Raw genomic sequence first — 19,997 nt, forward strand, 5'->3', positions numbered from 1 at the left:
TAAATTTACGGCAGATACTTCTCGGTACACAAAATTCAAAGTAATCCCCATCACGTCTCATTTGTTACTGAGCATATACCTTTTCGTTTCGAACTTACGATGGATTAAATACCATCGCATGTTTTTTTTTACCAGGCAGGAGACTCCGGTCAGCGTGGCGTTGCCCCAGTGGTTCCGGTCTATACATTCCCATGAAGCATTCATCATATTTTCTTTTTAATGTTGCAGTTTTGTGTAGACCTTTTATGCATATTTTTAAGTAGGCTTATTGTAGGTATACGATGTCTATGTGTGTAGATGACTACTGGTGGCTCCTTATTTAATAGATTACTCATAATTTGTTTATCATTTTCAAATATTCCCGAATATTACATCATGATCCTTATTCCCTCAGCACACGGGAGTTCTTTCTAAGCTTTCTTTGATTATATTTTGGAAAGACAAATTTACGTCCTGATATACGTCCTGGATTATTTTAAACCTGTTGTCAAAATATACGTACAATGCAACAATCAATCTGCGTGAAATGATACACCATTGTGCAGGAACTCAGTTGGAGATTTGTGAATTTTTGTATTTCTATTTTATACATCGTATGCTTTTTTTATCATCAGATCATGGGAAAAAGGCCTTGTTCATGTAGACGGCGCGATTGTTATGATCTCCTCGACGTACTCGTATATTTACACTCTAAGGAGCAAGCAAAGACGCTCATTTTCAAAATAATAATTTAATTTGCAATGCCAATTAAAATAAAATAATCTCACATGTACATTGAATTATAAAAATGGCAATACGTTTACAGTCGTACATTTCATCTGGTCATCTACAATGTTCGTCGGTATCATTCACAAATAGTTGAAGGGCCTGTGATGTCGTCACCTTCAAATTCTGGGTCACTATCTTCGTCCAAAAAAATCAAATTCGTCATTTAGCTTCCCCAGCTAACACCTCTTGAAGTTTGCCAGTCGGCCATCTTTGACCCAATCATAAAATCATTGCACGTGCGTATGGTATTAAGTTTGTGAAAGGTTTGAATAAAATCGGTCCAGTGATTTCCAAGAAACAGCTCCAAACGTACGGACAGACAAACACACGGAGAGTAAACTATAAGTCCACTTGTCGGACTAATATGAAATAACTTGTGATTTGCACAATGTGCTTAGACAGTCAGCCTTTATAAAACAATTCAGTTAAACAATGTAAACATTGACTTCATAAAGATTTTATATTATTCTACCTATTTGTACACTATTTGTTAGGGTTGAAAGTTTTAAATGTTACTTTGAAAATGAAAATTTTGTTTAGGAAATGTTTACTCAAAATGATAAAAATTAAAAAGTACTATTCATTGAAATCATAACAAATAATATATTTTAAAAGTGCAATATGGGTTAAGGAAACAATCTAAAAACCTAATAAACAAGAAAGCCATCGGATATGGCAAATCCCCTGGCATTGTTTGTCTACATGTATAGATATATGCCAGTTGAATTTGTACAAAACGTATAAGACCATGGCACACAGCAAGTCCAATGAGAATTAGTGCAAATGTTATCCAGTTATGACTTTATAGACCAGCATGTGGATGCAGACACACTAACATTCAGAATGGCATATGCAAGCTTCAAGAGAATCGGTCTTAATATTTTCAATGTACAGAGTCAGTCAGACTGGTACATGTAATTGATTATTTGTACCATATGTATATGCAAAAGATGATTGAAAGGACGGATGGACAGGTGCATGCATGCAGATTGTTTGCACAAGTGTAGGGCCAGGACTCACAGAAGATTTCAAAAGAATTGACCAAAGATCTCAAGTTGTGACTCTATACACATATGGACAAACATACATCAATGCCAGAAATGGACATCTGGTCAAGTAGGGATTTCCTGTCTATCCCATTGCAGAGACTATATATAATTACATGCAAAAATATTCAAGACAGCGGATGATGTCATAGACTTTAAAGGTCTATTGTTTAGCCTCATCGACAGTCTATTGTTATGTTAATTAGCTCACAGCTTGGGGTTGGAAACAATAGTAAGAGAGGTAATCGTTTGTTTCATTTGTTCTGTGCCCACTTTTATTTGTTAGCTGATCATATGAAGCTATGTACATGGTTATGGTTGCCAGAGGACGATATACCCTACACTCTTAAGATGACATTGAATACAGCCACTTACTTAATAAGAAATATGTGGACAGACTATAATCTTAAATATCAATGTTGTTGTCGAAGGCGACTGGTATGCGAATTACGTTTGTATGGCGCATTACAAAACAAAAGTCGAGACTGTCGTGGAACAATACACAACTCACGGGCCGATACAATATATTGATCTTGTGGTCTGACCTTCAACATCAAAAGCAGTATGGCGATAGTGGTTCGTGCTCAAAAAGTGGGGTGGTTTCACATGGGAAATACGGACATAATCTGAAATAAATCTTGATTTAGGTTACTTCCTGTTGTTAATTGGATTAATACAGTTATATTTGCTCACAACTAGAGCGTACATCTGGGTAAAAAAATGCATGAATTTTTCAACGCTGATTTGGGCAGAGAATACTGCGTCTACAACTTCGTCAGCTGCGTCGCCGTGTTCATTGAACCAGAAAGTATCCAGGACAAAGCAAACAAACTTGAACAGACACCTACCTTACTGCATTTTCCTATTTTTAAAAAATAGCGTCTGGCACATAAATACACATCGTCCATTGGTAATACACTGGGTCAGTGTAGGATTTATCATCAGGTTTTACGGCAAGTTGGGCATTTAATGGTGGAGTTTTAATGGAAACATCTATAACATATCGAAAGCTTGGAACGTCACCTGCCTATTACGAAGCACACAAAAGTGAAAAAATGAAAAATATAATCTCAAAATAAAATTTTGTTTTAACATGTGTTTATGCATTGCATTCTCTATGGCACATTCTGTGATGTTTATTTGACTGGGGAGCACTGGCCAGGGCTGAAGTCGGTCATAATGTCCTCCCATTTCTGCCGGTAAAACATAAATAAGGTAAAACAAGGGGATGAAGTTAGTAGAAGAAAGTACTGGAATTTAATTATCTTGTATTGTGCGCGTCTGCCGAAGGCGGGCGCTTTGCGCTGCGACCGCTATTAATAGCTTTTTGTAACAGATTTTGCAGTTGCATCACAGGGATCTGTGACCTCTATTGGTTTATTTTGATGAAAATAAAAATATTTTGAAAAGACAATAAGTTGTTACATCACTGCAATATCACTAGTTTTGTCTGCTAGAATTCCATACGATTTACAGTTCTGAACCCTTTCTAGAACAAGTTCTTAGATGGTTTATCCCATAGTCAGAATGATCTCTCTAATAGAAGGTCTGCTACGATGGCCAAATTATTGCATCTCATCAATTCCTAAAGTTTCAAGTAAAGTTATAAGTGATAACAGTTTTTCATTAGGAATTTCTTCCTTGGCTAACCAGTATACTGCTGTAAACACTTTTTCTAGCACAACTTCTTTTTTTTCTTCAATAGTTTTGTGGAATACAGATACATGCTGCATCATTTCACGTTTAATTGCATTGATTGAATATGTTTTTGCACAGCTTGTTTGCGAAGTCTTGTCGATGGTCCAATATTCCAAACTTTAGATTAATTAACTGATTGTGGGCATCATGTTTTCTACACAGTACATGCCGGCATTTTCCACATACATCAACCACCAGAGATCAGTAATACTATCATATGCAAGTTCCCTGTCATTGATCCATGAATGAGAAAATTTTATTGGAAGTTCCACCACATGTCACTGTCACCAGGTCTCCTTCAGATAGCTGACTACACAACCCGTGAAATATGTAAAATTTATGGGCATGAGGATCATACTCATCACTGTCCTCAAATAAGGATGGAAATGCTGTTATTAATTCTTTTCTTCCCTCAGAAGCTGGATGTATATCCGGGGTTACTTCTTTTGATGTTTTCTCAGCTGTTCTAGTTTCATAAGTGTCACCCTCAGTAACATTGGCATTGGTTTCAGGATCATTCTGGCTGAAGTTCCAGGTTGGTGGTCATCCTCAGTATTAGCTAAAATTACATACAAATATATTTTTATATAAAAAAAATATAATAATAAAATATTTTAATTCAGGCATGAATATCGAGATGTAAAGGTAAAAACAAAACAAAACTGAAATGTATTGTACAGCAAATAATAAATAAAAAATAAAATAAAATCATAAAAACTGGAATACAGGTATTTTTAAAAGCACAGAAATTTTAATAAAAATCCATGAAGATCAGTAAATAAATAAATGAAAGTAAGTTGAGCAAAATAGCATGCTATTACATCTTAGATTAATTAGCGATGCATTTTTTCTGAGTGTGGTTTTTCTGTGGACATTATTTAAGACGCTAACGTTTGACAATCACATGCACATTGCAAAAAATATTTACCTGTGCCAACAGCTTTTTTTTGGAATCGGCAATCTTGAAAAACTTGGTGATTGAACCTTGTTGCTGCCCAGTCCTTTTTCGGTTACTGTTTGCTGGCTTGGAAAACATACTGGGCTCTATTATAACGCAAATGAACCGAGGTCACATAAACAATGGCCGATCATGTTCCAATCTTCCCCGAATGCGTTAAACCCGGAAGTTCAGCTTTGTGTTCGCTTACGAAGTTGCCATCGGGTTGTCAGTAAGGCAGTGGTTTGAAACAATCATTTCAGCATAAATGATAAATGACAAAATGTTCACACAAGTTAGGAGACTGGATAAAATAGGAGACTGGTTAAAAACATGATAAAATATTTTCTTCACGTAAAAGTAGCCGGTATTATCGTCACAATAGACGGTTATTTGTACCGGCTGTTATTGCAGTTCATATTTGCCATACTGTTCCAACAGACCGTTCAGTTTTGTAATAAAGTTGTCATGTTGTTACATAAATATAGCTCCACTAAGCTTAAAAAATGCACTACAATGTGCCCATAAATTTATAATCAGCTTTAGCACTGCTTTTGATTCTCCTTGAAATCCTGAATGCTCCTGAAATAAAATTAATCTGAAGTTTAACCAAGTTGTGTCATTGCTTCAGTTTGTTTTTGTAGAAGGTGTACCAGCAGAAGTACGAACAAGTGAGCAAAGTTTATACAATAGAATTTATAAGTCACTTTGTCTTGGTGTAAGTTTGAATGAAATTAGATTATCCTACATGCACATGGCTCCAGATGGATGATCAAAACTAAATTCTTAGTCCCAGTATTTTGGAACTAGGAATAACATTTAAAGTGTATACCAGTTCACCTCCACCTCCAGAGTCTCATTGCCAGTAGATTGCTCCATCTCATTGGCAGCAGATTCCACCACCTTATTGACAGCAGATTCCGGCATCTCATTGCCAGCAGATTTCACCATCTCATTGGCAGTAGATTTCACTATCTCATTGCCAGCAGATTTCATCATCTCATTGGCAGTAGATTTCACCATCTTATTGCCAGCAGATTTCACCATCTCATTGGCAGTAAATTTTACTATCTCATTGCCAGCAGATTTCATCATCTCATTGGCAGTAGATCGTGATTATGTTTGCAAACCTGTTACCCTGGCAAAGAATTGAATGTAGTATCCCAAAATACGACTCAAAACAACAAACAAAACATAACGCACAATCTGCCGAGACCAGGATTCGAACCTGGGTTATTGAGGCCACAACGAAATGTCCTACCTACTAGACGATCACGCAAGGCAGTCATGTTCGAATTGCGTGCTTCTCATGAAGCGACGAATATGTATAGTGCATTGATCTTGCATTTAATCTGCAGTTTATGATGACTGCGTGATTATGTTTCGTAACCTGTTACTCTGAAATGGAATTGAATGTAGAATACCAAAATACGACTCAAAACAACAAGAACTACATATAGCACAATCTGCCCAGACCAGGATTCGAATCTGGGTTATTGCGGCCACAACGGAATGTCCTAACCACTAGACGATCACGGCTAGCCGGTCAAGTTCGGATCAAGTGTTACTCAGTAAGCGACGAATAAGCATAGTGCATTGATCTTGCATTTAATATACAGTTTATGATGACTGCGTGATTATGTTTGCAAATCTGTTACCCTGGAAAAGAATTGAATGTAGTATCCCAAAATACAACTCAAAACAACAAAGCAACAACATATCGCACAATCTGCCGAGACCAGCATTTGAACCTGTGTTATTGCGGCCACAACGCAATGCCCTAACCACTAGACGAACACGGCTAGCCAGTTACGTTCGGAGGAAGTGTTGCTCAGTAAGCGAAGAATAAGTATAGTGCATTGATCTTGCATTTAATCTAAAGTTTATGATGACTGCGTGATTATGTTTGCTAACCTGTTACTCTGAAATGGAATTGAATGTAGAATACCAAAATACGACTCAAAACAACAAAAACTACATATCGCACAATCTGCCGAGACCAGGATTCGAACCTGTGTTATTGCGGCCACAACGCATTGTCCTAACCACTAGACGATCATGGCTGGCCAGTCATGTTCGAATTACGTGCTACTCAGGAAGCGTCGAATATGTATAGTGCATTGATCTTGCATTTAATCTGCAGTTTATGATGACTGCGTGATTATGTTTCGTAACCTGTTACTCTGAAATGGAATTGAATGTAGAATCCCAAAATACGACTCAAAACAACAAGAACTACATATAGCACAATCTGCCGAGACCAGCATTCGAACCTGGGTTATTGCGGCCACAACGCAATGTCCTAACCACTAGACGATCACGGCTAGCCAGTCACGTTCGGAGTAAGTGTTGCTCAGTAAGCGAAGAATAAGTATAGTGCATTGTTCTTGCATTTAATCTAAAGTTTATGATGACTGCGTGATTATGTTTGCTAACCTGTTACTCTGAAATGGAATTGAATGTAGAATACCGAAATACGACTCAAAACATCAAGAACTACATATCGCACAATCTGACAAGACCAGCATTCGAACCTGTGTTATTGCGGCCACAACGCAATGCCCTAACCACTAGACGATCACGGCGAGCCAGTCATATTCCGATTTCGTGTTACGCAGTAAGCGACCAATAAGTATAGTGCATTAATCTTGCATTTTATCTGCAGTTTATGATGACTGCGTGATTATGTTTACTAATCTGTTACCCTGGAATAGAATTGAATGTAGAATCCCAAAATACGACTCAAAACAACGACATAACGCACAATCTGCCGAGACCAGGATTCGAACCAAGGTTATTGCGGCCACAACGCAATGTCCTAACCACTAGACGATCACGGCTAGCCAGTCATGTTCGAATTACGTGCTACTCAGGAAGCGTCGAATATGTATAGTGCATTGATATTGCATTTAATCTGCAGTTTATGATGACTGCATGATTATGTTTGCTCACCTGTTCCCTGGAAAAGAATTGAATGTAGAATCCCAAAATACGACTCAAAACAACAAAACAAAACATAACGCACAATCTGCCGAGACCAGGATTCGAACCTGGGTTATTGAGGCCACAACGAAATGTCCTACCTACTAGACGATCACGCAAGGCAGTCATGTTCGAATTGCGTGCTTCTCATGAAGCGACGAATATGTATAGTGCATTGATCTTGCATTTAATCTGCAGTTTATGATGACTGCGTGATTATGTTTCGTAACCTGTTACTCTGAAATGGAATTGAATGTAGAATACCAAAATACGACTCAAAACAACAAGAACTACATATAGCACAATCTGCCCAGACCAGGATTCGAACCTGGGTTATTGCGGCCACAACGGAATGTCCTAACCAACAGACGATCACGGCTAGCCAGTCATGTTCGAATTACGTGCTATTCAGTAAGTGACGAATATGTATACTGCATTGATCTTGCATTTAATCTGCAGTTTATGATGACTGCGTGATTATGTTTCGTAACCTGTTACTCTGAAATGGAATTAAATGTAGAATACCAAAATACGACTCAAAACAACAAGAACTACATATAGCATAATCTGCCCAGACCAGGATTCGAACCTGGGTTATTGCGGCCACAACGGAATGCCCTAACCACTAGACGATCACGGCTAGCCAGTCATGTTCGGATTAAATGTTAGTCAGTAAGCGACGAATAAGTATAGTGCATTGATCTTGCATTTAATCTAAAGTTTATGATGACTGCGTGATTATGTTTGCTAACCTGTTACCCTGGAATAGAATTGAATGTAGAATTCAAAAATACGAATCAAAACAAAACAACGACATATCGCACAATCTGCCGAGAGCAGGATTCGAATCTGGGTTATTGCGGCCACAACGCAATGACCTAACCACTAGACGATCACGGCTAGCCAGCCATGTTCGGATATCGTGCTACTCAGTAAGCGACGAATAAGTATAGTGCATTGATATTGCATTTAATCTGCAGTTTATGATGACTGCGTGATTATGTTTGCTCACCTGTTACCCTGGAAAAGTATTGAATGTAGAATCCCAAAATACGACTCAAAACAACAAAACAAAACATAACGCACAATCTGCCGAGACCAGGATTCGAACCTGGGTTATTGAGGCCACAACGAAATGTCCTACCCACTAGACGATCACGCAAGGCAGTCATGTTCGAATTGCGTGCTTCTCATGAAGCGACGAATATGTATAGTGCATTGATCTTGCATTTAATCTGCAGTTTATGATGACTGCGTGATTATGTTTCGTAACTGTTACTCTGAAATGGAATTGAATGTAGAATACCAAAATACGACTCAAAACAACAAGAACTACATATAGCACAATCTGCCCAGACCAGGATTCGAACCTGGGTTATTGCGGCCACAACGGAATGTCCTAACCACTAGACGATCACGGCTAGCCAGTCAAGTTCGGATCAAGTGTTACTCAGTAAGCGACGAATAAGCATAGTGCATTGATCTTGCATTTAATCTACAGTTTATGATGACTGCGTGATTATGTTTGCAAATCTGTTACCCTGAAATGGAATTGAATGTAGAATTCCAAAATGCGACTCAAAACAACAAGAACTACATATAGCAGAATCTGCCCAGACCACGATTCGAACCTGGGTTTTGCGGCCACTACGGAATGTCCTAACCACTAGACGATCACGACTAGCCAGTCAATTTCGGATCAAGTGTTACACAGTTAGCGACGAATAAGTATAGTGCATTGATCTTGCATTTAATCTACAGTTTATGATGACTGCGTGATTATGTTTGCAAATCTGTTACCCTGAAATGGAATTGAATGTAGAATTCCAAAATGCGACTCAAAACAACATATTGCACAATTTGCCGAGACCAGGATTCGAACCTGGGTTATTGCGGCCACAACGCAATGTCCTAACCACTAGACGATCACGGCTAGCCAGTCATGTTCGAATTACGTGCTACTCAGGAAGCGTCGAATATGTATAGTGCATTGATCTTGCATTTAATCGGCAGATTATGATGACTGCGTGATTATGTTTCGTAACCTGTTACTCTGAAATGGAATTGAATATAGAATCCCAAAATACGACTCAAAACAACAAGAACTACATATAGCACAATCTGACGAGACTAGGATTCGAACCTGGGTTATTGCGGCACAACGCAATGTCCTAACCACTAGACGATCACGGCTAGCCAGTTACGTTCGGAGGAAGTGTTGCTCAGTAAGCGAAGAATAAGTATAGTGCATTGATCTTGCATTTAATCTAAAGTTTATGATGACTGCGTGATTATGTTTGCTAACCTGTTACTCTGAAATGGAATTGAATGTAGAATACCGAAATACGACTCAAAACATCAAGAACTACATATCGCACAATCTGCCGAGACCAGCATTCGAACCTGTGTTATTGCGGCCACAACGCAATGCCCTAACCACTAGACGATCACGGCGAGCCAGTCATATTCGGATTTCGTGTTACGCAGTAAGCGACCAATAAGTATAGTGCATTAATCTTGCATTTTATCTGCAGTTTATGATGACTGCGTGATTATGTTTACTAATCTGTTACCCTGGAATAGAATTGAATGTAGAATCCCAAAATACGACTCAAAACAACAAAACAACGACATAACGCACAATCTGCCGAGACCAGGATTTGAACCAAGGTTATTGCGGCCACAACGCAATGTCCTAACCACTAGACGATCACGGCTAGCCAGTCATGTTCGAATTACGTGCTACTCAGGAAGCGTCGAATATGTATAGTGCATTGATATTGCATTTAATCTGCAGTTTATGATGACTGCATGATTATGTTTGCTCACCTGTTACCCTGGAAAAGAATTGAATGTAGAATCCCAAAACACGACTCAAACAACAAAACAAAACATAACGCACAATCTGCCGAGACCAGGATTCGAACCTGGGTTATTGAGGCCACAACGAAATATCCTAACCACTAGACGATCACGGCAAGGCAGTCATGTTCGAATTACGTGCTTCTCATGAAGCGACGAATATGTATAGTGCATTGATCTTGCATTTAATCTGCAATTTATGATGACTGTGTGATTATGTTTCGTAACCTGTTACTCTGAAATGGAATTGAATGTAGAATACCAAAATACGACTCAAAACAACAAGAACTACAGATAGCACAATCTGCCCAGACCAGGATTCGAACCTGGGTTATTGCGGCCACAACGGAATGTCCTAACCACTAGACGATCACGGCTAGCCAGTCAATTTCGGATCAAGTGTTACACAGTTAGCGACGAATAAGTATAGTGCATTGATCTTGCATTTAATCTACAGTTTATGATGACTGCGTGATTATGTTTGCAAATCTGTTACCCTGAAATGGAATTGAATGTAGAATTCCAAAATGCGACTCAAAACAACATATTGCACAATTTGCCGAGACCAGGATTCGAACCTGGTTATTGCGGCCACAACGCAATGTCCTAACCACTAGACGATCACGGCTAGCCAGTCATGTTCGAATTACGTGCTACTCAGGAAGCGTCGAATATGTATAGTGCATTGATCTTGCATTTAATCGGCAGATTATGATGACTGCGTGATTATGTTTCGTAACCTGTTACTCTGAAATGGAATTGAATATAGAATCCCAAAATACGACTCAAAACAACAAGAACTACATATAGCACAATCTGACGAGACTAGGATTCGAACCTGGGTTATTGCGGCCACAACGCAATGTCCTAACCACTAGACGATCACGGCTAGCCAGTTACGTTCGGAGGAAGTGTTGCTCAGTAAGCGAAGAATAAGTATAGTGCATTGATCTTGCATTTAATCTAAAGTTTATGATGACTGCGTGATTATGTTTGCTAACCTGTTACTCTGAAATGGAATTGAATGTAGAATACCGAAATACGACTCAAAACATCAAGAACTACATATCGCACAATCTGCCGAGACCAGCATTCGAACCTGTGTTATTGCGGCCACAACGCAATGCCCTAACCACTAGACGATCACGGCGAGCCAGTCATATTCGGATTTCGTGTTACGCAGTAAGCGACCAATAAGTATAGTGCATTAATCTTGCATTTTATCTGCAGTTTATGATGACTGCGTGATTATGTTTACTAATCTGTTACCCTGGAATAGAATTGAATGTAGAATCCCAAAATACGACTCAAAACAACAAAACAACGACATAACGCACAATCTGCCGAGACCAGGATTTGAACCAAGGTTATTGCGGCCACAACGCAATGTCCTAACCACTAGACGATCACGGCTAGCCAGTCATGTTCGAATTACGTGCTACTCAGGAAGCGTCGAATATGTATAGTGCATTGATATTGCATTTAATCTGCAGTTTATGATGACTGCATGATTATGTTTGCTCACCTGTTACCCTGGAAAAGAATTGAATGTAGAATCCCAAAACACGACTCAAAACAACAAAACAAAACATAACGCACAATCTGCCGAGACCAGGATTCGAACCTGGGTTATTGAGGCCACAACGAAATATCCTAACCACTAGACGATCACGGCAAGGCAGTCATGTTCGAATTACGTGCTTCTCATGAAGCGACGAATATGTATAGTGCATTGATCTTGCATTTAATCTGCAATTTATGATGACTGTGTGATTATGTTTCGTAACCTGTTACTCTGAAATGGAATTGAATGTAGAATACCAAAATACGACTCAAAACAACAAGAACTACAGATAGCACAATCTGCCCAGACCAGGATTCGAACCTGGGTTATTGCGGCCACAACGGAATGTCCTAACCACTAGACGATCACGGCTAGCCAGTCAATTTCGGATCAAGTGTTACACAGTTAGCGACGAATAAGTATAGTGCATTGATCTTGCATTTAATCTACAGTTTATGATGACTGCGTGATTATGTTTGCAAATCTGTTACCCTGAAATGGAATTGAATGTAGAATTCCAAAATGCGACTCAAAACAACATATTGCACAATTTGCCGAGACCAGGATTCGAACCTGGGTTATTGCGGCCACAACGCAATGTCCTAACCACTAGACGATCACGGCTAGCCAGTCATGTTCGAATTACGTGCTACTCAGGAAGCGTCGAATATGTATAGTGCATTGATCTTGCATTTAATCGGCAGATTATGATGACTGCGTGATTATGTTTCGTAACCTGTTACTCTGAAATGGAATTGAATATAGAATCCCAAAATACGACTCAAAACAACAAGAACTACATATAGCACAATCTGACGAGACTAGGATTCGAACCTGGGTTATTGCGGCCACAACGCAATGTCCTAACCACTAGACGATCACGGCTAGCCAGTTACGTTCGGAGGAAGTGTTGCTCAGTAAGCGAAGAATAAGTATAGTGCATTGATCTTGCATTTAATCTAAAGTTTATGATGACTGCGTGATTATGTTTGCTAACCTGTTACTCTGAAATGGAATTGAATGTAGAATACCGAAATACGACTCAAAACATCAAGAACTACATATCGCACAATCTGCCGAGACCAGCATTCGAACCTGTGTTATTGCGGCCACAACGCAATGCCCTAACCACTAGACGATCACGGCGAGCCAGTCATATTCGGATTTCGTGTTACGCAGTAAGCGACCAATAAGTATAGTGCATTAATCTTGCATTTTATCTGCAGTTTATGATGACTGCGTGATTATGTTTACTAATCTGTTACCCTGGAATAGAATTGAATGTAGAATCCCAAAATACGACTCAAAACAACAAAACAACGACATAACGCACAATCTGCCGAGACCAGGATTTGAACCAAGGTTATTGCGGCCACAACGCAATGTCCTAACCACTAGACGATCACGGCTAGCCAGTCATGTTCGAATTACGTGCTACTCAGGAAGCGTCGAATATGTATAGTGCATTGATATTGCATTTAATCTGCAGTTTATGATGACTGCATGATTATGTTTGCTCACCTGTTACCCTGGAAAAGAATTGAATGTAGAATCCCAAAACACGACTCAAAACAACAAAACAAACATAACGCACAATCTGCCGAGACCAGGATTCGAACCTGGGTTATTGAGGCCACAACGAAATATCCTAACCACTAGACGATCACGGCAAGGCAGTCATGTTCGAATTACGTGCTTCTCATAAAGCGACGAATATGTATAGTGCATTGATCTTGCATTTAATCTGCAATTTATGATGACTGTGTGATTATGTTTCGTAACCTGTTACTCTGAAATGGAATTGAATGTAGAATACCAAAATACGACTCAAACAACAAGAACTACAGATAGCACAATCTGCCCAGACCAGGATTCGAACCTGGGTTATTGCGGCCACAACGGAATGTCCTAACCACTAGACGATCACGGCTAGCCCGTCAAGTTCGAATCAAGTGTTACTCAGTAAGCGACGAATAAATATAGTGCATTGATCTTGCATTTAATCTGCAGTTTATGATGACTGCGTGATTATGTTTCATAACCTGTTACTCTGAAATGGAATTGAATGTAGAATCCCAAAATACGACTCAAAACAACAAGAACTACATATCGCACAATCTGCCGAGACCAGGATTCGAACCTGGGTTATTGCGGGCACAACGCAATGTCCTAACCACTAGACGATCATGGCTAGCCTGTCGTGTTCGAATTACGTGCTATTCAGTAAGTGACGAATATGTATAGTGCATGATCTTGCATTTAATCTGCAGTTTATGATGACTGCGTGATTATGTTTCGTAACCTGTTTACTCTGAAATGGAATTAAATGTAGAATACCAAAATACGACTCAAAACAACAAGAACTACATATAGCATAATCTGCCCAGACCAGGATTCGAACCTGGGTTATTGCGGCCACAACGGAATGCCCTAACCACTAGACGATCACGGCTAGCCAGTCATGTTCGGATTAAATGTTAGTCAGTAAGCGACGAATAAGTATAGTGCATTGATCTTGCATTTAATCTAAAGTTTATGATGACTACGTGATTATGTTTGCTAACCTGTTACCCTGGAATAGAATTGAATGTAGAATTCAAAAATACGAATCAAAACAAAACAACGACATATCGCACAATCTGCCGAGACCAGGATTCGAATCTGGGTTATTGCGGCCACAACGCAATGACCTAACCACTAGACGATCACGGCTAGCCAGCCATGTTCGGATATCGTGCTACTCAGTAAGCGACGAATAAGTATAGTGCATTGATATTGCATTTAATCTGCAGTTTATGATGACTGCGTGATTATGTTTGCTCACCTGTTACCCTGGAAAAGTATTGAATGTAGAAACCCAAAATACGACTCAAAACAACAAAACAAAACATAACGCACAATCTGCCGAGACCAGGATTCGATCCTGGGTTATTGAGGCCACAACGAAATGTCCTACCCACTAGACGATCACGCAAGGCAGTCATGTTCGAATTGCGTGCTTCTCATGAAGCGACGAATATGTATAGTGCATTGATCTTGCATTTAATCTGCAGTTTATGATGACTGCGTGATTATGTTTCGTAACCTGTTACTCTGAAATGGAATTGAATGTAGAATACCAAAATACGACTCAAAACAACAAGAACTACATATAGCACAATCTGCCCAGACCAGGATTCGAATCTGGGTTATTGCGGCCACAACGGAATGTCCTAACCACTAGACGATCACGGCGAGCCAGTCATATTCGGATTTCGTGTTACGCAGTAAGCGACCAATAAGTATAGTGCATTAATCTTGCATTTTATCTGCAGTTTATGATGACTGCGTGATTATGTTTCATAACCTGTTACTCTGAAATGGAATTGAATGTAGAATCCCAAAATACGACTCAAAACAACAAGAACTACATATCGCACAATCTGCCGAGACCAGGATTCGAACCTGGGTTATTGCGGGCACAACGCAATGTCCTAACCACTAGACGATCATGGCTAGCCTGTCGTGTTCGAATTACGTGCTATTCAGTAAGTGACGAATATGTATAGTGCATTGATCTTGCATTTAATCTGCAGTTTATGATGACTGCGTGATTATGTTTCGTAACCTGTTACTCTGAAATGGAATTAAATGTAGAATACCAAAATACGACTCAAAACAACAAGAACTACATATAGCATAATCTGCCCAGACCAGGATTCGAACCTGGGTTATTGCGGCCACAACGGAATGCCCTAACCACTAGACGATCACGGCTAGCCAGTCATGTTCGGATTAAATGTTAGTCAGTAAGCGACGAATAAGTATAGTGCATTGATCTTGCATTTAATCTAAAGTTTATGATGACTGCGTGATTATGTTTGCTAACCTGTTACCCTGGAATAGAATTGAATGTAGAATTCAAAAATACGAATCAAAACAAAACAACGACATATCGCACAATCTGCCGAGACCAGGATTCGAATCTGGGTTATTGCGGCCACAACGCAATGACCTAACCACTAGACGATCACGGCTAGCCAGCCATGTTCGGATATCGTGCTACTCAGTAAGCGACGAATAAGTATAGTGCATTGATATTGCATTTAATCTGCAGTTTATGATGACTGCGTGATTATGTTTGCTCACCTGTTACCCTGGAAAAGTATTGAATGTAGAATCCCAAAATACGACTCAAAACAACAAAACAAAACATAACGCACAATCTGCCGAGACCAGGATTCGAACCTGGGTTATTGAGGCCACAACGAAATGTCCTACCCACTAGACGATCACGCAAGGCAGTCATGTTCGAATTGCGTGCTTCTCATGAAGCGACGAATATGTATAGTGCATTGATCTTGCATTTAATCTGCAGTTTATGATGACTGCGTGATTATGTTTCGTAACCTGTTACTCTGAAATGGAATTGAATGTAGAATACCAAAATACGACTCAAAACAACAAGAACTACATATAGCACAATCTGCCCAGACCAGGATTCGAACCTGGGTTATTGCGGCCACAACGGAATGTCCTAACCACTAGACGATCACGGCTAGCCAGTCAAGTTCGGATCAAGTGTTACTCAGTAAGCGACGAATAAGCATAGTGCATTGATCTTGCATTTAATCTACAGTTTATGATGACTGCGTGATTATGTTTGCAAATCTGTTACCCTGAAATGGAATTGAATGTAGAATTCCAAAATGCGACTCAAAACAACAAGAACTACATATAGCAGAATCTGCCCAGACCACGATTCGAACCTGGGTTATTGCGGCCACTACGGAATGTCCTAACCACTAGACGATCACGACTAGCCAGTCAATTTCGGATCAAGTGTTACACAGTTAGCGACGAATAAGTATAGTGCATTGATCTTGCATTTAATCTACAGTTTATGATGACTGCGTGATTATGTTTGCAAATCTGTTACCCTGAAATGGAATTGAATGTAGAATTCCAAAATGCGACTCAAAACAACATATTGCACAATTTGCCGAGACCAGGATTCGAACCTGGGTTATTGCGGCCACAACGCAATGTCCTAACCACTAGACGATCACGGCTAGCCAGTCATGTTCGAATTACGTGCTATTCAGTAAGTCACGAATATCTATAGTGCATTGATCTTGCATTTAATCTGCAGTTTATGATGACTGCGTGATTATGTTTCGTAACCTGTTACTCTGAAATGGAATTGAATGTAGAATCCCAAAATACGACTCAAAACAACAAGAACTACATATAGCACAATCTGCCGAGACCAGGATTCGAACCTGGGTTATTGCGGCCACAACGCAATGCCCTAACCACTAGACGATCACGGCTAGCCAGTCACGTACGGGGAAGTGTTGCTCAGTAAGCGAAGAATAAGTATAGTGCATTGTTCTTGCATTTAATCTAAAGTTTATGATGACTGCGTGATTATGTTTGCTAACCTGTTACTCTGAAATGGAATTGAATGTAGAATACCGAAATACGACTCAAAACATCAAGAACTACATATAGTACAATCTGCCGAGACCAGCATTCGAACCTGTGTTATTGCGGCCACAACGCAATGCCCTAACCACTAGACGATCACGGCGAGCCAGTCATATTCGGATTTCGTGTTACGCAGTAACGACCAATAAGTATAGTGCATTAATCTTGCATTTTATCTGCAGTTTATGATGACTGCGTGATTATGTTTACTAATCTGTTACACTGGAATAGAATTGAATGTAGAATCCCAAAATACGACTCAAAACAACAAAACAACGACATAACGCACAATCTGCCGAGACCAGGATTCGAACCAAGGTTATTGCGGCCACAACGCAATGTCCTAACCACTAGACGATCACGGCTAGCCAGTCATGTTCGAATTACGTGCTACTCAGGAAGCGTCGAATATGTATAGTGCATTGATATTGCATTTAATCTGCAGTTTATGATGACTTCATGATTATGTTTGCTCACCTGTTACCCTGGAAAAGAATTGAATGTAGAATCCCAAAATACGACTCAAAACAACAAAACAAAACATAACGCACAATCTGCCGAGACCAGGATTCGAACCTGGGTTATTGAGGCCACAACGAAATGTCCTAACCACTAGACGATCACGGCAAGGCAGTCATGTTCGAATTACGTGCTTCTCATGAAGCGACGAATATGTATAGTGCATTGATCTTGCATTTAATCTGCAATTTATGATGACTGTGTGATTATGTTTCGTAACCTGTTACTCTGAAATGGAATTGAATGTAGAATACCAAAATACGACTCAAAACAACAAGAACTACAGATAGCACAATCTGCCCAGACCAGGATTCGAACCTGGGTTATTGCGGCCACAACGGAATGTCCTAACCACTAGACGATCACGGCTAGCCCGTCAAGTTCGAATCAAGTGTTACTCAGTAAGCGACGAATAAATATAGTGCATTGATCTTGCATTTAATCTGCAGTTTATGATGACTGCGTGATTATGTTTCATAACCTGTTACTCTGAAATGGAATTGAATGTAGAATCCCAAAATACGACTCAAAACAACAAGAACTACATATCGCACAATCTGCCGAGACCAGGATTCGAACCTGGGTTATTGCGGGCACAACGCAATGTCCTAACCACTAGACGATCACGGCTAGCCTGTCGTGTTCGAATTTCGTGCTATTCAGTAAGTGACGAATATGTATAGTGCATTGATCTTGCATTTAATCTGCAGTTTATGATGACTGCGTGATTATGTTTCGTAACCTGTTACTCTGAAATGGAATTAAATGTAGAATACCATAATACGACTCAAAACAACAAGAACTTCATATAGCATAATCTGCCCAGACCAGGATTCGAACCTGGGTTATTGCGGCCACAACGGAATGCCCTAACCACTAGACGATCACGGCTAGCCAGTCATGTTCGGATTAAATGTTAGTCAGTAAGCGACGAATAAGTAGAGTGCATTGATCTTGCATTTAATCTAAAGTTTATGATGACTGCGTGATTATGTTTGCTAACCTGTTACCCTGGAATAGAATTGAATGTAGAATTCAAAAATACGAATCAAAACAAAACAACGACATATCGCACAATCTGCCGAGACCAGGATTCGAACCTGGGTTATTGCGGGAACAACGCAATGTCCTAACCACTAGACGATCACGGCTAACCAGTCATGTTCGAATTACGTGCTACTCAGGAAGCGTCGAATATGTATAGTGCATTGATCTTGCATTTAATCGGCAGATTATGATGACTGCGTGATTATGTTTCGTAACCTGTTACTCTGAAATGGAATTGAATATAGAATCCCAAAATACGACTCAAAACAACAAGAACTACATATAGCACAATCTGACGAGACTAGGATTCGAACCTGGGTTATTGCGGCCACAACGCAATGTCCTAACCACTAGACGATCACGACTAGCCAGTTACGTTCGGAGGAAGTGTTGCTCAGTAAGCGAAGAATAAGTATAGTGCATTGATCTTGCATTTAATCTAAAGTTTATGATGACTGCGTGATTATGTTTGCTAACCTGTTACTCTGAAATGGAATTGAATGTAGAATACCAAAATACGACTCAAAACAACAAGAACTACATATCGCACAATCTGCCGAGACCAGCATTCGAACCTGTGTTATTGCGGCCACAACGCATTGTCCTAACCACTAGACGATCACGGCTGGCCAGTCATGTTCGAATTACGTGCTACTCAGGAAGCGTCGAATATGTATAGTGCATTGATCTTGCATTTAATCTGCAGTTTATGATGACTGCGTGATTATGTTTCGTAACCTGTTACTCTGAAATGGAATTGAATGTAGAATCCCAAAATACGACTCAAAACAACAAGAACTACATATAGCACAATCTGCCGAGACCAGGATTCGAAGCTGGGTTATTGCGGCCACAACGCAATGTCCTAACCACTAGACGATCACGGCTAGCCAGTCACGTTCGGAGTAAGTGTTGCTCAGTAAGCGAAGAATAAGTATAGTGCATTGTTCTTGCATTTAATCTAAAGTTTATGATGACTGCGTGATTATGTTTGCTAACCTGTTACTCTGAAATGGAATTGAATGTAGAATACCGAAATACGACTCAAAACATCAAGAACTACATATCGCACAATCTGCCGAGACCAGCATTCGAACCTGTGTTA

General features: G+C 39.7%; 5 non-coding genes across 5 annotated transcripts; all 5 read right to left on the bottom strand.

Annotated features, from left to right (window-relative positions):
- Positions 1-9,292: 9,292 nt before the first annotated feature.
- Positions 9,293-9,364, bottom strand: TRNAH-GUG (transfer RNA histidin (anticodon GUG)). Its single transcript has one exon. It is a non-coding gene; the product is annotated as a tRNA-His (tRNA).
- A 3,045-nt stretch (positions 9,365-12,409) lies between these two features.
- On the bottom strand, positions 12,410-12,481 carry TRNAH-GUG (transfer RNA histidin (anticodon GUG)). Its single transcript has one exon. It is a non-coding gene; the product is annotated as a tRNA-His (tRNA).
- Positions 12,482-16,836: 4,355 nt separating this feature from the next.
- On the bottom strand, positions 16,837-16,908 carry TRNAH-GUG (transfer RNA histidin (anticodon GUG)). The gene has a single exon. It is a non-coding gene; the product is annotated as a tRNA-His (tRNA).
- A 189-nt stretch (positions 16,909-17,097) lies between these two features.
- TRNAH-GUG (transfer RNA histidin (anticodon GUG)) lies at positions 17,098-17,169 on the bottom strand. The gene has a single exon. It is a non-coding gene; the product is annotated as a tRNA-His (tRNA).
- A 1,234-nt stretch (positions 17,170-18,403) lies between these two features.
- On the bottom strand, positions 18,404-18,475 carry TRNAH-GUG (transfer RNA histidin (anticodon GUG)). Its single transcript has one exon. It is a non-coding gene; the product is annotated as a tRNA-His (tRNA).
- Between the last annotated feature and the right edge of the window lie 1,522 nt (positions 18,476-19,997).

Source organism: Saccoglossus kowalevskii, chromosome 6, assembly GCF_978046115.1.
Source record: "Saccoglossus kowalevskii chromosome 6, keSacKowa6.1, whole genome shotgun sequence".
NCBI classification, from domain to species: domain Eukaryota; kingdom Metazoa; phylum Hemichordata; class Enteropneusta; family Harrimaniidae; genus Saccoglossus; species Saccoglossus kowalevskii.